Source organism: Nomascus leucogenys, chromosome 8 (assembly GCF_006542625.1).
Source record: "Nomascus leucogenys isolate Asia chromosome 8, Asia_NLE_v1, whole genome shotgun sequence".
Classification (NCBI taxonomy): domain Eukaryota; kingdom Metazoa; phylum Chordata; class Mammalia; order Primates; family Hylobatidae; genus Nomascus; species Nomascus leucogenys.
Window position 1 is genome coordinate 59,991,175 of NC_044388.1, and position 13,308 is coordinate 60,004,482.

Sequence of the window (13,308 nt, forward strand, 5' to 3'; positions counted from 1 at the left end):
TGCAACAAAGCCTGCTAAGGGAAATTTTAGAAACATACCTCAGTGGGAAAGAGCCTAGTTAGAAAGCAAGATGAATAAACTTGCTCAGCTAGCAAATTCCTCGCATTCTCTAAACCAGATATGTACAAGATGAGGAAGCCAAGGCGGCCAGCATAAATTAATCCTGAAAGATGGCCGGGACTTGCCCATCAGCTGTGCACATAGTCATCAGCCACCGCAGATGCTGTTGCTACTGAGCTTCTCTGCTTTGTTTACTATGCTACAGAGACAAACTATTTAGTTCAAACTCAGAGAGGGAGGGTTGGTCTTTTCAGCTCCAGAGTTCTGGTTGTAAAAGCGCGAGTTTTGTTTTTCCATAGCGTGGCCTGCAGCAGCCATGGGGACACACGTGCCCCTGCACTCAGGGTCTTCTATCAGGACTGAACTTCAGACACCAAATGGTGCATGCCTGTAATCCCAGCACTTTGGGAGGCCGAGGCAGGCGGATCACTTGAGGTCAGGAGGTCGAGACCAGCCTGGCCAACATGGTGAGACACCCTCTCTATTAAAAATACAAAAAAATTAGCCGGGCATGTTGGCGGGCACCTGTAATCCCAGCTACTTGGGAGGCTGAGGAAGGAGAATCGCTTGAACCCGGGAGGTGGAGGTTGCAGTGAGCCGATATGGTACCACTGCACTCCAGCCTGGGCGACAGAGTGAGACTCTGTTGCCAAAAAAAAAAAAAAAAAAGAGGACCAAACAGATTTTCATAAAACTACACTTGGCTTGCTTTTTGTGGGAATTGGTGTTGGTGGGTGACTCCAAAATGTGTTAAAAGAAGATGCTTGTGTTATCTTTGATGTGGAAAATAGGAGAAGGTACAGAGATGAGTGGGAGATGTAGGGTTGAGGAAACTACAATTTTGGGAGACTCGTGACTTTTTTTTCTTTAAGTTCTGGGATACATGTGCAGAACGTGCATGTTTGTTACATAGGTATACGTGTGCCATGGTAGTTTGCTTTGCTGCACCTATTGATTCATCCTCTAGATTCCCTTCCCTTGCCCCCCACCCACCAGCAGGCCCTGGTGTGTGTCGTTCCCCTCCCTGTGTCCATGTGTTCTCATTATTCAACTCCCACTTATGAGCGAGAACATGTGGTGTTTGGGTTTCTGTTCCTGTGTGAGTTTGCTGAGAATGATGGCTTCCAGCTTCATCATGTCCCTGCAGAGGACATGATCTCATTCCTTTTTATGGCTGCATCGTATTCCATGGTGTACATGTACCACATTTTCTTTATCCAGTCTATCATTGATGGGCATTTGGGTTGGTTCCATGTCTTTGCTATGGTAAATAGTGCTGCAGTAAACATATGTGCATGTGTCTTTATAGCAGAATGATTTATATTTCTTTGGATATATACCCAGTAAGGGGATTGCTGGGTCAAATGGTATTTCTGGTTGTAGATCCTTGAGGAATCACCACACTGTCTTCCACAATGGTGGAACTAATTTACATTCCCATCAATAGCGTAAAAGCATTCCTATTTCTTGAGACTCGTGACTTTTGAAAGCCCTGTGCATGTTACCTGAGGGCGGATGATATGAGACCTGGGTCTTCTCCCAGGTTCTGACCCTTTGTGCCCATGAGACCTCATATTAGACTTAATCTCTCTATGCCAATTTCCTCTTCAGTAAACCTGAAAACACATCAACTCTTTTTGCTTTCTCATAAATGGAAGTTGAAACCTTTAACAGGACAGCATCGGTATTAGGCCCGTTATTCTCAGACTTTCCTAGGCCAGGACCAGTTTGGCTCCAAGCGTTTGACACTTAACATGTCCATGTAGTTCTGAGCCTTAGTCTATGTCCAGATTTATTTGAAACTTGTTTAACTTGGAGGATTTTTTGCAAGGTGAACGAGAAGGGATGAAAATTTCAAATCTAAACTCTAACTTCTGTTTTTTTTCCCTTTTTTGCAATTCAACAAGGCAGAGGTGTTATTCCAATTTTGCTGATCCAGAAACTGAGTCATACAGGTTACATGTCTTGGCCAACATCATACACAAACATATGTGTTCATAGATGCACATGCAAGAATATATACACACACAGTGTCTTGATCTAAATTCAGCTGTTCATGTAACTTCTGGCTTTTTTTTTTTTTTAGACAGAGTTTCGCTCTTGTTACCCAGGCTGGAGTGCAATGGCACGATCTTGGTTCACTGCAACCTCTGCCTCCCAGATTTAAGTGATTCTCCTGCCTCAGCCTCCCAAGTAGCTGGGATTACAGGTGCCCACCACCACGCCTGGCCAATTTTTGTGTTTTTAGTAGAGATGGGGTTTCACCATGTTGGCCAGGCTGGTCTCAAACTCCTGACCTCAGGTGATCCACCCGTCTCGGCCTCCCAAAGTGCTGGGATTACAGGCATGGGCCACTGTGCCTGGCCTGTTTTTCATTTTTTACAAGTGCCTAGAGGATATATGTAAAGCCTATATTACTGATAGGGTCATCACTGTAATAATGTTGGAATTCAACTTTTACTCTCAAACCATTTTCACATCTATAATGTCATTTTGTCCTCATAATCTGTTCTTATTTAAGGGAAAGGTAAAATGCTTTTAATAAATGAAGAAAGCCATTTACTTGGTTAAACAAAGTTCTCTTATGAGACCTGGACAGCTGTTTGAACAGATGTGCATGTTAAGAGCAGAATGGAGGTGGCCATAGCATCCTAATTGCCTGGACTCAGGTAATCCCTAGAGGCCCAAAGGGATCCCCTTGGATACTACTTGTCGCTTCCTGGGTAACCCATGACTACCTCATTTTCCTGCCACAATGCTTTAGCTTATGACTTTTAAGAGACAGGACGTACAAAGTCCCAAATGTTCACATGAGATCTTATTGAGGGGTTAAGTCCCATTTTCTTCTATCAGGACTATCTCATGATGGAGCTCTCCAGTCATAAGAGTTACACACCCAGGTCAATCGAATGCTGATAGAATAAAACTGCCACAATGCTTCATGAAGACTTTTCAACTTTTAGTTTAACTAAGCAGACTATTTCTGTCACAAATAAAGCAGTGTGCTTCTCAGACTCTTGTTTCACCTTAACTAGTTCAATGCATACCACCAATTATCTGGACAGGAAAAGTTGCCAAATCAAAGCAAAATATGAAGGCCCGCTGGACATTTTGAGTCCAAAAAGGATGAAAGAAAACAGTACTTTTGGGATTATTGATATGGGAAGCCATGTTTTCGAGACCCCTGTAGACTGGAGTCTGAAGTGTATCAGGAGCAGTTTTGTTGGTTGTGATGGGAAAAATGAACAGTGTGCTGATTAACCCCAGAATCAGGATTAGGTCAAAACATCCCCACTCATGACATCAGGAATCTGTTTGTGTCATGTTAGAGACTGTATTGAGGAAACTATTTAAAAAGCTTGAACCAAAATTTAGATTAAAATCGTGTCCATAAATAAAGACCAGCTCAACCTTATGTTACCTACACAATGGAAGAGACAAGAGGTAGAGATAAATTGGCAAATATCCCCAAAATAATTTTTGCTTGATGTTGAAACTTGTATCACTTTACAAGCGTCACTTTCTATTTTAAAGCATTTCTATCTGAAATGTATGCAACTTTGTCTTTACCATCTCTGGAAGGGGGGCAGAGGTGGTCAAGTGTCAAAGGATTTCTTCACACGTGGTGTAGGTGGAGAATTAAGACAGGAATAATGTAGATAATGTGTGTGTGTGTTTCTTTAAAGAACTGTCCCAAAAGTTAACAAAATAAGCCCTTGAAATAGGTTCTGTCATGAAAGCAGGGCTTTTTCATAAGAGAAAATGAGGACGATCAGGCCGAAAATAGCTAAGAATTGGTTTATTCTTACATATCCATTCAGCATTTTTAATTCTGGAAAGTATCAGACATCAACTTGAGAAATGCCTCAAATCATTTGGTAGGATTCCAGTTTTATGATGCACATCTCAAAGAATCCTATGCTTATCTTGGCTGTTACTAATCCAGTCTGGTATTTGTAACAGCTTTTGTTCAAAACTATCAAAAATTCTAGCTTTTAATACAGTAATAAATTTGGTAAAATAAAGCCTGATCGCTCTCTCTCCTCTCTCTCAAATTTTCCAATCTTCCCACTTTGTTAGCCACAATGACAAATGGGTCAGACTAAACGTAAATAGCATTTATTAAGTGTGTTCTAAAGCAGCGGTCCCCAACGTTTTTGGCAGGAGGAACTGGTTTTGTGGAAGACAATTTTTCCACAGACAGAGTGGGGTGTGCTTTCAAGATGAAACTCTTCCATCTCAGATCATCAGGCATTAGATTCTTACAAGGAGCACACAACCTAGATCCCTCGCATCTGCAGTTCACAACAGGGCTTGCACTCCTACGAGACTCTAATGCCGCCAGTGATCTGAGGTGAAGTGGAGCTCAGGGGGTAATGCTCGCTGGCCCACCGCTCACCTCCTGCTGTGCGGCCTGGTTCTTTTTTTTTTTTTTTAAGACGGAGTCTTGCTCTGTCACCCAGGCTGGAGTGTAGTGGCGCGATCTTGGCTCACTGCAAGCTCCACCTCCCGGGTTCACGCCATTCTCCTGCCTCAGCCTCCCGAGTAGCTGGGACTACAGGCACTCGCCACCATGCCCGGCTAATTTTTTCTATTTTTAGTAGTGACGGGGTTTCACCGTGTTAGCCAGGATGGTCTCAATCTCCTGACATCGTGATCCGCCCGCCTCAGCCTCCCAAGTGCTGGGATTACAGGCGTGAGCCACCGCACCAGGCCTGTGCAGCCTGGTTCTTAACAAGCAACAGACTGGTACCTGTCTGAAGCCTGGGGATTGAGGACCTCTGTTCTAAAGAACACTAACTGGGAGAGGCTCTTTTTTGTTTGTTTGTTTGTTTTGAGACAGAGTCTCGCTCTGTCGCCCAGGCTGGAGTGCAGTGGCGCCATCTCAGCTCACTGTAAGCTCTGCCTCCTGGGTTCATGCCATTCTCCTGCCTCAGCCTCGCAAGTAGCTGGGACTACAGGTGCCCGCCACCATGCCCGGCTAATTTTTTTTGTATTTTTAATAGAGACAGGGTTTCACTGTGTTAGCCAGGATGTTCTCAATCTCCTGACCTCGTGATCCGCCCACCTTGGCCTCCTAAAGTGCTGGGATTACATGTGTGAGCCACGACACCCGGCCCCCGGGAGAGGCTCTTAAGAGAAAGAATTCCCTGGCCAAGGAATTGAAATAAGTTCGATAAAACTTGCCTTCTATATTCCTGTCTTAGAGATTCATAATTCCCAGGTGTATATTGAAGACCGTGGAAAGCTCTGAGTTCTAATCCTATTTGGCTGTGTTTAAATTCCATAAATACTCTTTTAACAAATCAACATCAATAGGAGGAATGTCTCTAGTTGATTCTGTGGTCTTCCAGGAAGCGCTTGCAAGCATATTTTTTAAGGTTCATTCTGGTCCCCATCCCAAAGGTCTCTGGCCCATCACACTACACCTGAGGTGGGTTTTGACATCTAATTTTTTTATTTTTGTTTTAAGCCCAGGCTGGAGTGCAGTGGCACGATCTCAACACACTGCAACCTCTGCCTCCCGGGTTCAAGCGATTTTCCTGCCTCAGCCTCCCAAGTAGCTGGGACTACAGGCACGCACCATCACACCCAGCAAATTTTTATGTTTTTAGTAGAGACAGGGTTTTACCATGTTGACCAGGCCAGTCTTGAACTCCTGACCTCAGGTGATCCACCCACCTTGGCTTCCCAAAGTGCTGGGATTGCAGGCATGAGCCACTGCACCCGGCTGACATCTAAGTTTTTATCTAAGTTTGTAATCCCACTGCTCGGTGTTGTTTCTTTAGCCTGCCAATATTTACTGACCTGATTTCTCATCCTCTGCCTGGCCCCTGGGTTCCAAAACCTTCCCGGCCCTATGCTGTCATGTTTGGCAGATTTCTGTCTGGAATTTCCTAACTTGGGTGTCCTTCTGGGGCTTCCCAGACCCAAAACCCAAGGCTGGCACTCGCTACCCATGGCCCAGGTAGTCTATGAATGTGGCACCCTCATATAAAACCCAAGTTTGCAACTGGCAAATGTCAAATGAGAGGTCTGGACCAAATGTCACAGGGTTCCACGGAAGGGAGCAGCTGCAGGGGTCTGGGAAGGTCAGGGACAGCTTCACAGATGACTTGGCAGTGGGGCAGGCTTCAAGTGTGAGTTTCTGAAGGCAGAAGCAGTGGCTTATCATGAAGAAAGAACATCCAGATGTGGATACTCAGGTGAAAGTGCACCAGAAACCCACACATTGGAGGTCAGAACAAGTGAGGCCACAGTGGGAAGCTGTGGGAGGCAGGACTGAGAGGTAAGCAGGTGCCAGCCCAGAGCCCTGAACTCCAGGAGAAAGGGCTGGAATTGTATCTTACAGGCAGTTGAAACTTTTTGAAAAAGAAAAGTGTACCTCCATCTGAAATTGGAGGGCAGGCAAGGGATGGGGTACAGCTGTTGGCTCTAACATCATTTTATTGTCTGCTTTTTAGACCCAGTGGGAAAGAATGAGGGCTTCCCAGCCGGAATCTTCTATCGAATTCCACCTTTGCCACTTAGGAGCTGAATCATCTTAGAAGCGACTTCATCTCATTGAGTCTCAGTTTCCTCACTGAAGTGATTTCAAAGCTACCTCATCAGGTTGTCGTGAGGCTTAAAGCTTATAAAGTAACTGTGGTGCTGGAACAGAGCCTGTCTATAGACATACTTAAGGAAGTGGTGCGCTAAAGACCATTCTAATCAACATCATTCCCCTTGACACTGGCAGGCACGCTGTCTGGTCAAATGCCTGCCTTTTCTGGAATCCCTGAACCTCGCTGCTCTGTTTGCCTGCAATAGAGAGGATGCTGTTGCAAAAGTCTTACTCCTTTTACAATTTTCATTAATGCTTTTTGAGACAGGGTCTCCCTCTGTCACCAAGCTGGAGTGCAGTGGCACAGTCACAGCTCACAGCTGTGACCTCCAGGGCTCAGGTGATCCTCCTGCCTTAGCCCCCAGAGTAGCTGGGAGGACAGGTGCACACCATCACACCTGGCTAATTTTTAAATGTTTTGTAGAGATGGAGTCTCATTCTGTTGCTCAAGCTGGTCTCAAAACTCCTGCGTTCAAGCGATCCTTCTGCCTTGGCCTCCCAAAGTGCTGGGATTACAGGTGTGAGCCACCAGGCCTGGCCCATTTCTCCTTCTTAATCTGAACTGCTGGTGGCTGTTGATTTGAGAACCTCACCAGCACATTAGTCTTCATTAGCATTAAGGTTAGCTGCCGTCAACAGGCAGAAGCAGACACCTGGGCTGGCTCTTGAGTATGACTTCTTGAAACCCAATCTGCCTAATTACCTCCTGTGCAAAAAGGCGGGTCAGAAGGAGGTGAAACCAATTGACCTCAACATGGCAGGTTTTGCCTAGAGCCTGAAGCAAGAATTCCCTTTGTAGCTTCTCTTTTTCTTCTTTTTAAAGTTCATTAACTGTGGGAGAGAATGCCTGATGGGAATTCTCTGTAATGTTTCTTATCTGGGCACAAGTTGAGGCCCAGGGCATTACAGATAAGTAAAAGTAAACTCTTAAGTATTGAGAATTTGAAACTCCAAGACACTTAGCAAGTAGTTATTACAAGCCAAACATTTATTTATGTCCCTTGGCCTATTAGTTCTATCCTTATCCTATCTCTTGTATAAAGTTAATTTTCACCACCCGGCCCCCTGGCCCCTGCCATGCCCATCGCAGCCTCTCTCTGGACTGAAGGCACTGTTTTGCTTTCTTTTCATTGGTGTCTCCTCCATCACATGTCCATGGGGGTTCTGACCTCTGAACCTGCTCCTGGACCTTTCACCTTCCCCAGGCCCCACGCCCAGCATGGCGGCCTTCTGCAGGCGAGGCTGCACCTGGACTGGGTTCCTGGGAAAGATTTGAGTAGGTTCTGAGTCACGAGGGAAGAAGCCAATGGAGAAAGAAGGAAGGTGAGAGAGAGAGAAGAGTGGGAGAGATTGATTGTTGGGGTGAAGTCTCAAAGCAGAGACGAGGGGAGGAGATAGGGGAGGAAAGATAGGGGAGGAAAGCCTGGCCCTGATGGGACATCTATTCAATGGCGTGTTCCAGTGGCATGAAGCAAAGGGGATGAGACTGAGTGTGGCTGAGGACAGGTAAGTGGTATTGATGCAATACCAATGTTCCGTTACTACAAAACGGCTACACATACTCACACACACCCCATGTACTCACAGTGGAGAGCGGCCCTGGCCCCTGCCCCTGCCCAAGTGAGAGCGCTGGGGACAAGACACGATCCTGCTCTTGGTTTACAGACTTGCTGTCAGTTTCCTGGTGTGGCTGTGAGTTATGCTTTCTTTTTTTTCCTATGAGTACTGGGGTAATTTTCATAAAGAGCATTTCTAGTGCTACATTTTAATTCTCATTTTTCCCAAAAGCCCAAGTCTGGCTAAGATATTTAAAGGCTGTATTTTACCCCCTGGAACTTCCTCTGATCACCTGCACTTATAAGAAACTCTCAGCTCCTTCATACCAACTTGGTACCTTCAGGACAAGGATTGCCTTCTTAGATTTATAGAGATGTGTCTAGAGCCTTTAGGTCAAGAAGCAAACTAAAAATATCCAGATCAATTAATAATATATGGAGCAAATAATTTGTTCTTATAAATTGGTGGGAAGGTTCTCATGAATGATCTCAGCTGTGAGTAAAACATTTTTCTTTGTTGTATTAAAAACATTAAATAGCTTACCCTGTACCAAGACTTTTGGGGCACGCTATAACCATGTTTTATAAACTGTAGATTAGATAACAGTATTGTCTCAATGCTAAATTTCCTGAATTTGATAATTACACTGTGGTTATGTAAGAGGATACCCTTGTTCTCAGGCAAACACTGGTATATTCGGCAGTGAAGAGGAATGATGTATGTAATCTACTCATGAATGCTTTAGGGGAATAAAAATATCTACCTATCTATCTATCTATAGAAAATAATTAGCCAAATGTAGCCCAATGTTGACACCTGGGTAAAGAGGATATGATAGTTCTTTGTATTATTTCAGCAACTTTTCCGTATCTTTCAAATTATTTCAAATAAAAACTTAAAATATCTAAGTGTATACACACATATATTTATAGCACACTTATATAGAATGGCTTTTAAAGTATATTTATACAAATTATATATATATTTATAACACAAATTATATATATATATTATATTTATAATATATCCAAAGTTTGAATTTAACCTTAGATTGAGTTAGCTCCAGCTGGTGTTAACAGTAAAAAAGTTGAATGAGGCAGGTGATTCTAGTTTGGAGTTTATTTGAAATCTGCAGTATGTATTGGGGTGGCTGCCTCCTCACCAGGCCTGCCTTGTCAGGAAACGCCGGAGCTTTGAGAGAGACCCCCTGGGTTTCCCATGGTGAGCTGAAGTTTGGTTCCTGCCTCTCACCGTGCAAGGGTAAGAAGAAGAACGTCAAGCAGTGGGAACAAGTGACAGCCCCTTTCCCTTCCTCTGCAAAATGCAAGCTAAAGCAGCTTATCTGCAATTGCCAGAGACAACCACTAGGTTATTTTTACACGAAAACTCCTTTGTAAACAAGTTTTCAGAACCTTGGAATTCAAATGAGTGAACTAATAATATAAAAGGCATCTGAAAAGGTATCAGCTTGCGGCTCCTGGTAAGTCAGGGGGTGCTCTCTCTGCAGTAGGCCAAGAGTTAAGATGTGGAGATTCTTTTTTAGGCCAGGTACAGTGGCTCACGCCTGTAATCCCAGCACTTTGGGAGGCCTAGGTGGGCGGATCACGAGGTCAGCGATCAGGACCATCCTGCCTAACACGTTGAAACCCCGTCTCTACTAAAAATAGAAACAAATTAGCCAGGCGTGGTGGTGGGCGCTCGTAGTCCCAGCTACTCGGGAGACTGGGACAGGAAAATGGTGGGAACCCGGGAGGCGGAGCTTGCAGTGAGCAGAGATTGCACCACTGCGCTCCAGCCTGAACGACGGAGCGAGACACTGTTTCAAAAAAAAAGCCTTTTTCAAATTGACAAATAAGAATAATATATATTTATGGTGTGCAATATCACGGTTTGATAGATGTATACTTTGTGCAATGGCTAAACCAAGCCAATTACCATATGCATTGACTCATCTGCAGTCAGGTGTGGCTTAACCACAGATACTTTCTGAGAAACGTGTTGTTAGATTTTGTCCTTGTGCAAATATAGAGTGTACTTTTTTTGATAAGTAGGAGTACACTCTATAATCATAATAAAAAGTACAGCCTCATACATAATAAGCCAGTAGCATAGTTGTTTATTTCCACTATCAAGTATTATGTAGCATACATCATTGTATGTGGTAGACTGTTATATGACTGGCAGTGCAGCAGATTTGCTTACATCAGCATCGCCACAAACACAAGTAATGCCTTGCACCATGTCACTAAACCATAGAAAGTTTTCAGCTCTTTGATAATCTTATGGAACCACTGTCATGGGGTGGGGGGTGGGGGGGTCCATCATTGAACAAAACGTTGTTATTTAGCACATAACTGTACATATTTATTTGTGGTGAGAACACTTACAATCTACTTTCTTAGCAATTTTCAAGTGTATAATGTATTGTTATTAACTATATTCACCATGTTATCAAATAGATCTCTTGAAACTCATTCCTCTAATTGAAGTTTTGTATCCTTTGACCAACATCTCCCTAATCACCTCTTTCCTGCCCCCCAGCCCCTGGTAACCTCCATTCACTCTGCTTTTATGAGTTAGACCTTTTTGGATTTCCCACAGAAATGAGATCTTGTGTTTTGTCTTCCTGTGTTTCACTCAGCACGACATCCTCCAGTCTCATCCATGTTGTCACAAATGATAGGATTTCATTATTTTATATGGCTGAATAGAATTCCACTGTGTGTGAATATACCTCATTTTCTTTATCCATTCATCCATTGATGGACTCTTAAGTTGGTTCCATATCTTGGCCATTGTGAATAGTGCTGCAATAAACAGGGGAGTGCAGATATGCCTTTGACATAGTAGTTTCATATTCTTTGAATATATATCCAGAAGTAGGAGTACTGGATCATATGGTAGTTCTATTTTTAATTTTTTGAGGAATCTCTGTATTGTTCTCCATAGTGGTTGTAATAGTTTACATGCCCACCAACAGCATCCTCATGAGACATGGAAATTCTTGTCCTGTCCCTTGAGACAGTTGGGGACTTCAGCAAATGCCTTTACCTCTTTATCTCAGTCTTTTTCTTTTCTTCCCTTCCTTTTTCTTTTTCTTTCCAAGCTTTGACATGTCAGGGACAGATCAGATGATCTCTGCCCGGTTCTATAAACTCTGTGGAAAGTCATATCATATTGACATAAAGCTCCTTATGGGAGAAGATGATCCTGAGAAAAACAGGTTAAAAATAAGCAGAACTCAGCTTTTACTTTCACCCTCCCCTGGGCACATCTGCTGTCTACCATTCACTCCTGCATTCTTGGGTTTTGTAGTCTTAAAAGAAATTCCCATGGGGACCGCTTTTGGGCTGAAGGATGTTCTCAAAACACAAAAGACCTTGAAACAAAAAAGGCATGCTACTTTTTAACATTTAAATAAAAATATTTTTAATGGCAAAAAGAAAAAAGAAAAATAACTCTCCTTGACTGGGAAATAGGAACAAGTTGAAAGTTTCATTGGATATGAGAAGAATTTGGCATCCTGATGGCAAGGGTTGGCTTCAGGCAAAATTGTGATGGGGGTGAGATTGGTCTTCAGCAGCCCTTACCTCCAGCACCCTGGCTTTCAGGGACCCATGGCCCCAGGTTCCCTGTCCAGAGCACAGCCCCGAGGCCCACCCTCCCAGTCCCCTGGCAATGCCCAGGGATGCAGCTTGTTCTCTAGCCAGGGTTGGTGACAAAACATGTCCAAGAAAAAATTATTCCTGACACTTATTAAAGAATGGTAAGGCCGACTTTATTCAGCAGGACTATTGAGGTAGATGTCAAGACTACCACAGGGGGGTTTTGCAGTGGGCATGAGAGATTGGGCTCAGCTCTTAGTACACAAGGTCAGCAGATGAAAAATTCCTACAGAAAACATCAAAGGTAACAGGAGATTCTTCTAAAGTAACCTAGCAGGATTCTGACTGAAGACAGACCAGTGTGATCACATATCACCTAGGAGACAGTGGAGACGAGGAACCTGGTGAGATACCAAGGATGGGAGATTCTGGCTAAACAGATTTAGCAGGATTCTTGCTAAATTGGGCAATGCAAAGACTAACACGGAAGTCCAAAGGTCAATGCATAGTTGAGAAGAGAGTTCAGAGGATCCTCCTACAGTTGGTCAAAGAGAGAATCTTGGTCACATGGCCAGTAATCGTTTACAGAGAGAAGAATGTGAATAGGGCTAAATGACAAGAATGAGCTACTTCTTAGAGATAGAGCCTTTCATTTTATAAACTCTTTGGTACTGACAAAGAGTTGCTCCATGACCAAAATGTAGTTAGGCTCCTCTAAGCCCTCTTTTTCATTAGGCCTTGACGGTAGCCCCCACCCCATCTTGGTCTGCCCAAACAACTTTTAGCAAAGAATCCTGCTAAGTCAGTTTAGCCAGAATCTTCCTCCCCCGTGAGGTCTCCTCTTAGTAATTCCTAGTCACTTTCCCCCTCACTCTGTTCTTTGCTGTAAATCCCTGCATATCCTTGCTGCATTTGGGGTTGACCTAAATCTCTCTCTCCTATTGTCCTGTTGTAATAGTTTTGAATGTAGTCTTCCTTGCCATAATGACAAGTGTCCGCATAATTTGTTCTTTAACAGTACCCATTAGGTTCCAGGTCTTATTTTTACAGAGATAATCAGACTGAGGCTGACCTGGAAGCATGGAAGGGTCTCACGGGGAGAGGGTGTGCTATGGAAAGACAGGCATACAAGCAGATAAATGACAAGTTGAGTACCACGACAGTGGTTGGAGTCACCTGCTATGAGAACCTAGAAAACAAAACAACTAATCCCAAGCAGGTACACTTTGAGCTGTGTACTAAAGAATGAGTAGGGCTGGGTACGGTGGCTCATGCATGTAATCCCAGCACTTTGGGAGGCCAAGGCGAGTGGATCACGAGTTCAGGTGTTTGAGACCAGCCTGACCAACATGGTGAAACCCCGTCTCTACTAAAAATACAAAAATTAGTAGGGCGTGGTGGCACGCGCCTATAATCCCAACTACTCAGGAGGCTGAGGCAGGAGAATCGCTTGAACCCGGGAGGCGGAGGTTGCAGTGAGCC